Source organism: Polypterus senegalus, chromosome 10 (genome assembly GCF_016835505.1).
Source record: "Polypterus senegalus isolate Bchr_013 chromosome 10, ASM1683550v1, whole genome shotgun sequence".
Lineage (NCBI taxonomy): Eukaryota > Metazoa > Chordata > Cladistia > Polypteriformes > Polypteridae > Polypterus > Polypterus senegalus.
In genome coordinates this window covers 76724491-76732614 of record NC_053163.1, presented here as the reverse complement: position 1 = coordinate 76732614, position 8124 = coordinate 76724491, and positions in this window count along the sequence as shown.

The window sequence follows — 8124 nt, the reverse complement described above, 5'->3', positions numbered from 1 at the left end:
GCAGGGCCCCGGGGGTGGATGACAAATGCCCGGATTTCCTCAAGGCTCTGGATGTTGTAGGACTGTCTTGGTTGACATGTCTCTGCAACATTGCATGGACATCGGGGACAGTGCTTCTGGATTGGCAGACCAGGGTGGTGGTCCCCCTCTTTAAAAAGGGGGGCCGGAGGGTGTGTTCCAACTACAGAGGGATCACACTCCTCTGCCTCCCTGGAAAAGTCTATTTGGGGGTTCTGGAGAGGAGGGTCCATCGGATAATCGAACCTCGGATTCAGGAGGAACAGTGTGGTTTTCGTCCTGGTCGCGGAACAGTGGACCAGCTCTACACCCTTAACAGAATCCTGGAGGGTGCATGGGAGTTTGCCTAACCAGTCTACATGTGTTTTGTGGACTTGGAAAAGGCGTTCGACTGTGTCCCTCAGGGAATCCTGTGGGGGGTGTTCTGGGAGTATGGGGTACCGGACCCCCTGATAAGAGCTGTTCGGTCCCTGTACAACCAGTGTCAGAGCTTGGTCCGCATTGCCAGCAGTAAGACGAGCCATTTTCCAGTGACAGTTGCACTCTGCCAGGGCTGCCCTTTGTCACTGATTCTGTTTATAACTTTTATGGACAGAATTTCTAGGCGCAGCCAGGGCGTTGAGGAGGTCCGGTTTGGTCGGCTCAGGATTAGGTCACTGCTTTTGCAGATGATGATGTCCTGTTTGCTTCATCAGGCCGTGATCTTAAACTCTCTGTGGATCGGTTCGCAGCTGAGTGTGAAGCGGCTGGGATGAGAATCAGCACATCCAAGTCCGAGACCATGGTCCTCAGCCGGAAAAGGGTGGAGTGCCCTCTCAGGGTTGGGGGAGAGATCCTGCCTCAAGTGGAGGAGTTCAAGTATTATTCATGAGTGAGGGAAGAATGGAGCGTGAGATCAACAGGCGGATCAGTGTGGCATCCGCAGTGATGCGGATTCTGCATCGGTCTGTCGTGGTGAAAAAAGAGCTGAGCCGTAAGGCAAAGCTCTCAATTTACCAGTCGATCTACGTTCCTACCCTCACCTATGGTCATGAGCTATGGGTAGTGACCGAAAGAACGAGATCGCAAATACAAGCGGCTGAAATGAGTTTCCTCCGCAGGGTGTCTGGGCTTTCCCTTAAAGATAGAGTGAGAAGCTCAGACATCTGGGAGGGGCTCAGAGTAGAGCCGCTACTCCTCCGCATCGAGAGGAGTCAGACGAGGTGGCTCGGGCATCTGATCAGGATGCCTCCTGGACGTCTCCCTGGTGAGGTGTTCCGGGCACGTCCAACCGGGAGGAGGCCCCGGGGAAGACCCAGGACACGCTGGAGGGACTATGTCTCCCGAATGGCCTGGGAACGCCTTGGGATTCTCCCGGAAGAGCTGGAAGAAGTGGCCGGGGAGAGGGAAGTCTGGGCCTCTCTGCTTAAGCTGCTGCCCCCGCGACCCTACCCCGGATAAGCGGAAGAGGATGGATGGATGGATGGATGGAGGCTCATGGACAATCTTTGATTAAAAACAATAGTGTAAAAGCATTCCTCAATTCTGTGACAAAAGCATTCTCTATAAGCTCTTCTCTAAGATGAAATGTTCCTCGGGAAGGAAAATATATTTTTTTAAACGTATCTATCAGTAAAACAGTATCAATCTTCTTGCTATACGATACATGTTTCAATTAGAAAAAAATCAGCCTTGCATAACCACATGAAAAGATCCTTTTTATTTTGCTTTTCCACATGGGTACACTGCTCCCATCACCTTAATTGGCTAAATAACTAACCTATTTCTATAAATAAGTCCTAATTATTTTGAACAATGAGTCCCACACCTTCTTCAGAAGTGATGAGACCAACCTTTCTTTCTCTGGTAATGGATTTCTGCACCAATGTGCTTTATGTTTCTGAAAAGAAAAGGCATTTGCTGAATCGCAAGCCATTTGGCAGCAGGATGCAAACCTTTTAAGACATCTTATGAAAAATATTTTTCTTCCGTGGAACCTCTTTTAAAATGTCATGTTTTAGAATATTATGTAGTATTTTCAAGAGTCAGTAGGTATGCTATGTATATTTGATAAAAAATTGGTATTTGGCAACTTCATAGTCATAGAGGACTAGAGCAAGCACTCTATGGAGTTTATAGGTTCCCCAAATGTATAGATATTTTGGGTCTACACAAATTAATTTTTATGTAAGTTAAGCTGCTTTATGAATAAAGTGTACTATTAATATTATTGCTATTATTATGCTAAAGCAACTGTTCTGTGTAATGCTGGCTGCCTGGTGCCTAATCCTGCAGGGATACGTTCTAGCCCTTTACAATCGTGTTTGGAAATAAGAAGGATTTGAAAATGAAAGTGTTCGTGTAATGTTTTGGATATAATTCTATAATTTCAAAATATCATGCCGTTAGCCACAATTTCAGAGAAACAGGGAATTAAAAAATTAAATGAGCTAGGAGAAGATCATGTAATGTCAACAGATACAAATTTAAGCAGTAAACATTTCCTGAACTTTTATTTAGTAAAACTATTCTAATGATGTGTGGTGGCATAGTGTCCAGGACCGCTGCCTCATGGATCCAGTAACATGAGGTTTAATCCAGTGTCCCATGTATTTTCTAAGCGTACTTCCATGTGTTTGGGTTTATCTGCATCTTTTCTGGTTTTACATCATCATCTCAAAAACATAAAGTATGAGGTCAACTCTAAATTTGCCCTGTGTGAACATAAGTGTATGATTAGGCCCTATGATACACTGGTGCCCCATCAGCGTTGGTTTCTGCCTTTTGTTTAAATAAAATATGTTTTGCTTTCTATTAGCTACTAGTGGTAATTTTTATGGTCTACTGTATTATCTATGATTATGCATAATGTCATAAGTTATGAAAAAGATTCTGAATACTCCAGGGGTTAACCTTACTCCTGAAGCCAAGATCTACAAGGCTACTGGCAAAAATTTTCTAGCAATATTTTTTCCTTGTTCAATTTGTAAATGCATTTTCATTTAAAAATGTAAGTGCTCACACTTATCTAATGCATACATAGTGAATATTAGAAAAGAAAATTCAGGCTGTGTTTTTCAAAGTGTAAAAGAATGATAAACAAAGCAGAAGACGATGGTAATGGATTGTAGAACAACAGGATTGCAAAACTACACAAGTCTGAAATAACTTTCCAATGTGTAAACATTCTCGGAAAGCACACAGTAAATTAAATGTGAATCAATTTGCAGGCAGGCACAGCAGCGAGTGCGTTAATGAAAGCTACAATGCCTGCAAACCTTACGAAGCTAAAACTTAATAAAGCTGTTTGCTTTCTGATGTAGCTCATTGCCCACAATGTAAGAAACAAGAGGATATATTAGCATGACTTATCTGTTTGGTGTATAGATGAAATAAATCAGTAAAAGCTTTGAGTTTGCCTGAAATATTTTCTTAATATTATAATGGATTGTACTGAGAAACACAACCACCAAATCAAAGTTTTTTTTCTTCTTGTGGACTCCCATGCATAAAATGAAGAAATCTGTTTTCATCTCTTCCAAGTGGCAGCTCCATTTGTTTCTTACAGAAACAGTTTCTTGCATGTTCACACTGAGGTCCACAGGACACTTTTTCTACCTCCTAGCCCATTACACTCGGATTACCATGGCCATGATTGTTCACATTTGTGCATCTATAATCAGGTTGCATAGGTTTGGCGCACAAAAAGAGAAAAATGAGTTCCATATGTCTCAGTGTCTTACACATTACTGCTTAGTTAATAGGATTTCTGAGGTAAAGAAGGCATTCTTCTGAGAATTGTTTCTTGTTATCTTTGAAATAAGTTACTTCATCTTACTTGTATCTTGTGTTGTTCTCTGGAGATTTTAATATAGGATTATAATTACATTTTTTAAAGACTTTTAATATTTGGAATCTTAGTTGGAAGATTCAGTGTTGCTCAGATGTGTTACAATAATCCTGATTAGCTTAAGTAATCATTTTATTAATTGGTCAATAATTATCCTAGTGGCTGAATACTATAATGATTGTACAGGAATTCCTTAATATATGCGGTTTTGACTAATGCAGTTTTAATTACTGTGCAATAAATTACTGTGACCATAATTGATATATGTGGTATCAAATTTGAATAGTGCGGCTCAAAACGTATGAAAATGATAAGCAAATATCGAGCTGCCCTTGTCGATCAAACAGAGGAAGCTCTGTAGTCTACTTGTGACTTTATGCTGTAGGAAGATAAGTAAATAAATCAAGGTAAATAACATTCAATATGGCTTTTATATAAGTAACATTTAAATGTTTTTATATAAAGACCATCACAAAACATAATTACAAACTGGACTTTGCATGATACCTTGGCGAGCTCTATAAGCCATGCTGTTTCGTTGAAGGACAGGTGTGGGGCAGACTGACTGGCAGGATGATGCCCGACCTGTTGCTGCATCCCAATGGTGCCATCTTTCGCCTTTATGCCTGGTACAGCTGTGCTGTTCGTACAAGTGAGTGGATGTTTCTTGCAGGGGGGTGTTCTGTTCTCTTTCTCTGATGTAGAACCAGCAATATCAGATCACTTGACTTAGAGAATAAAACTGAATAATAAAAATAAAAAAATACTAACCTTTACAAGTACCATGCATTTACACTGGCTGTTATAGACTCAAATTAAATGTATGTTTTTATTGCATAACAGTAACAATAAGAGCAGCTAACTACTCAAAAAGTTTATTTTGGGATGCGGCAGGGCTTGAACCTGCAGCCTCTTGATTATGAGTCAGCAGTTCTTACCGCTGTACTTCCAAAGCAGTCATGACAATGAAGTACACTAACCCAATTTCTTTTTCTTCGGTTATAGTCTTGAATAAAATAGCACTTGTTTTGTTATACTTGTACCTTTTGTGAAGTGCTTATTTGATATTTGGACTTCAGTCTTCACACATTATACACTTCATGTCAAAATTTTGTCATTAGTACTAAAACATGAAAAAAGTTTGTCTTTTAGGTATGTGTTCAACATTTCTTCCTTCACTTACATAGATCTTTGTAGACACAGAACACACATGAAATGCAAGTGTTCCAAATAACAATATATTATAGACCCTATACAGCTCTAGATTCTTGACTCCCAGATAAACAAGGCTTGATCTAGAAGAGCTTTTTGCCCTTCCTGCGGCTGTGGTGGGTGGGGGGATGGGGGTTGGGGACGGTGGGATAGCAGGCTGCTTGCTACTTATGCTTATCAACACATTTACAATACAAACCACACTGATGGAAAGGTGTGAACAGATTTAAGGTGGGCCGGGATTACAAGTTTTTTCGCATGCTTTAGTAATTCTAGTGCTAAAGCATTACCCTTCATAATGATGGCCCAGAAAAAGAGTAATAAATGAAAACTTATTACTTTGGATACTAAATTTGACATTATTAAACGGTTTAATAATGGTCAAAGCAAAGCAAACATTGGAAGAGCTTTAGGCTTTGGTGAGTCAACTCTTCAAGTCATTTTAAACAAAAAGACTGACTATCGGGAAGAAAGCAAAGTGGCTTCTGCATCTTCAGGTATGCAGTGCACTAGGAATAGAAGTCCATTAATGATCAAAATGGTAGATTTGCTATTTCTTTGGCTAGAATAGGGGTGCCCAATGCGTCTATTGCGATAGACCGGTAGATCGCAAAGGTAGTGCAGGTAGATCGCATTGCATTCAAAAAAATTTTTTTTTTAAATGTTAGTCTATCATATATCCTCCCTATGGCATTTGACACTTGATTGACATACAGGGCGGCCAGTCTGAGATCTCTTCTCTTCTAACACACTGGTCATCCCGCACGCACGATCAAACGTGTGAACTATTGCAAAACTCTGGCTGTGATCTAGTTAGCCTTCCAATTTATATCGACTAAAGAAGGGATTTAAAAAAAATTGTTTGGTGAGGGTATGGGCTGGATGTGGAATTGGAAGAGGATTTTTTTCTCACAATGTCACAATCGAAGTGCATTTGTCTGATCTGTCAATCTATCATTGCTATTCCAAAGAAGGAAAATGTGGAAAGGCACTTTCGAACCGTTCATAAAAACTACGAAATTGACGTCCTTCCAAAAAGCGATCTAAGAAAGAAAAAGTAGAGGGAACTAAAATCGTAGTTAATCGGACAGTCATCATTTTTCACTCGGCTGAATTCAAAAGCTCCTTGACTGCATTTTATTCGGTTCTACTTATTTATGCGAGTCAGCCTTTTCCCACATGACGATTATTAAATCCAAATACTGTAGCGACCATAAATGTATTGAATTGTTATTGTGCCATAAAGGTTATTCAGTTATGCAAGGTACGACATCATACATTTTATGTATAAAGTATACTCAGTATGTATATATATATATATATATCTATACTAATAAAAGGCAAAGGCCTCACTGACTCACTCACTCACTCATCACTAATTCTTCAACTTCCCGTGTAGGTAGAAGGCTGAAATTTGGCAGGCTCATTCCTTACAGCTTACTTATAAAAGTTGGTCAGGTTTCATTTCGAAATTCTATGCGTAATGGTCATAACTGGAATGTATTTTTGTCCATATACTGTAATAGAATGCAGCTTGATAGCCGTGGGAGGCGGAATTTTGTATTAAAATATTTAACCAATCATATTTCAGCCGTCATTTGTTGCCAGGCAGAGAGGCTTTCACAATCTGTTGTGGAGGCACTCTAACACAGAATAAATGTCGATTAACCTGTTGCTTCAACCAATCAGATTTTGAGTTGGTGTCAGTAGAGCCCTCTAGCAGGCAACATCACCGTATTCAGACCCATTGATTGGATAGAAGCCGATATGAGGAACTCTCCGAGGCCACTGAAAGATCGTCGCGTGCACTACGGCCAACTCCATGGCAGGATTGTGGACAATATTATTTGCCAGACACAGACCAGATTTCAAGACCACGAAAACCTGATGTTTGTCACGCACAGTGCCCCACCGCTAGCGAAGACACGTGGGTCTGAGCGACACTCCCCGAAAGGGCAGCACGTCCCCAGAGAGGGTCCTATGTCCCCAGGGCCCAGCACGGCACTCTGGGACATCTCAGTTCGGCACCCCCTCCGACACAAACGTGCCCCTCTTGTCTGCGTCGCTCTCGCCCCCGCCGTCCCCACCAGCTCAGCGGGGTGACCCGTTCCAGGAGGGCAGGTCCCAAGCAAAGTCGGCTCCAGCACTCGTCGGGGCTTCGGGCCTGTAAAAATAGAAAAGGGAGGGCCAGAAGCACTGTCTAGACACTCACCCCGCGCGTCCCGTCGGTCTTTGCTCCGGCAGTGCTCTCCCCCCCTTCCGACAGCCCACGACTTGCCTGACTGGCTCCTCCGCCGCAGGTTCCATGCCCGTTCTCTTGCTCTTATTGGGACCGCTCTCACAGGCGGCTCGCCCAGCCACCCAGGGGATTCCCTCTGCCTCCGCAGAGGACGGCCTTGCTCCGGACACTCGCACCCAGCGAGACGCCCCTTCCTATCGGAGAAACCGGCATTTATCCCTTGGTTCCTCCTTCTCCTCTTGGACGCCTTGACGGTCTGGGTCTGAGCATGGCAACGGCTCAAATCCAGCCCCGTCTGCGTCCCTGCAGAGCGACAGGAGACTGCCGCGGGCTTGGAGCGCAGGGCGCTAGGACCCAGGGCACTCATCAGCCCCTATCCTGCCAATCCCTGCGTGTTTGCTCTCCTCGCCCCACCGGTCGTCTGCACCGCCACGTCCGATGTGGGGGGATCGCTTACTGGATGCCGGTCCTCCTTAAAAAAGTCGCGGCCGTGTTTGGCAGATCCCCCTTTATGCTTTACGGGGACGATACAACCTACCTTCCCCGTGGTGTCTCATTTGCCAAAGGCTCCAGCGTCGCGCCAATCCTCCGTCACACGCGGCGTCTCTCCCGACGCGACCGCCTTCCCCCTCAGTTGCACCAAGCGGATAACGAGATCACCCAGCACCTTCAATAAAGGCGACTCGGCGGGCTGAAGGGACTCCTCTGGCTCGCGCCGAGCCGCTGGTGGAAACAAAGAGACAGACGCCGGTGGGCTTACCTGTCCATCAGCACCACTCGTCGCCTGCCTCCTGTGGGCCACTCCCTCTGGCCCAATCGGGTCTCT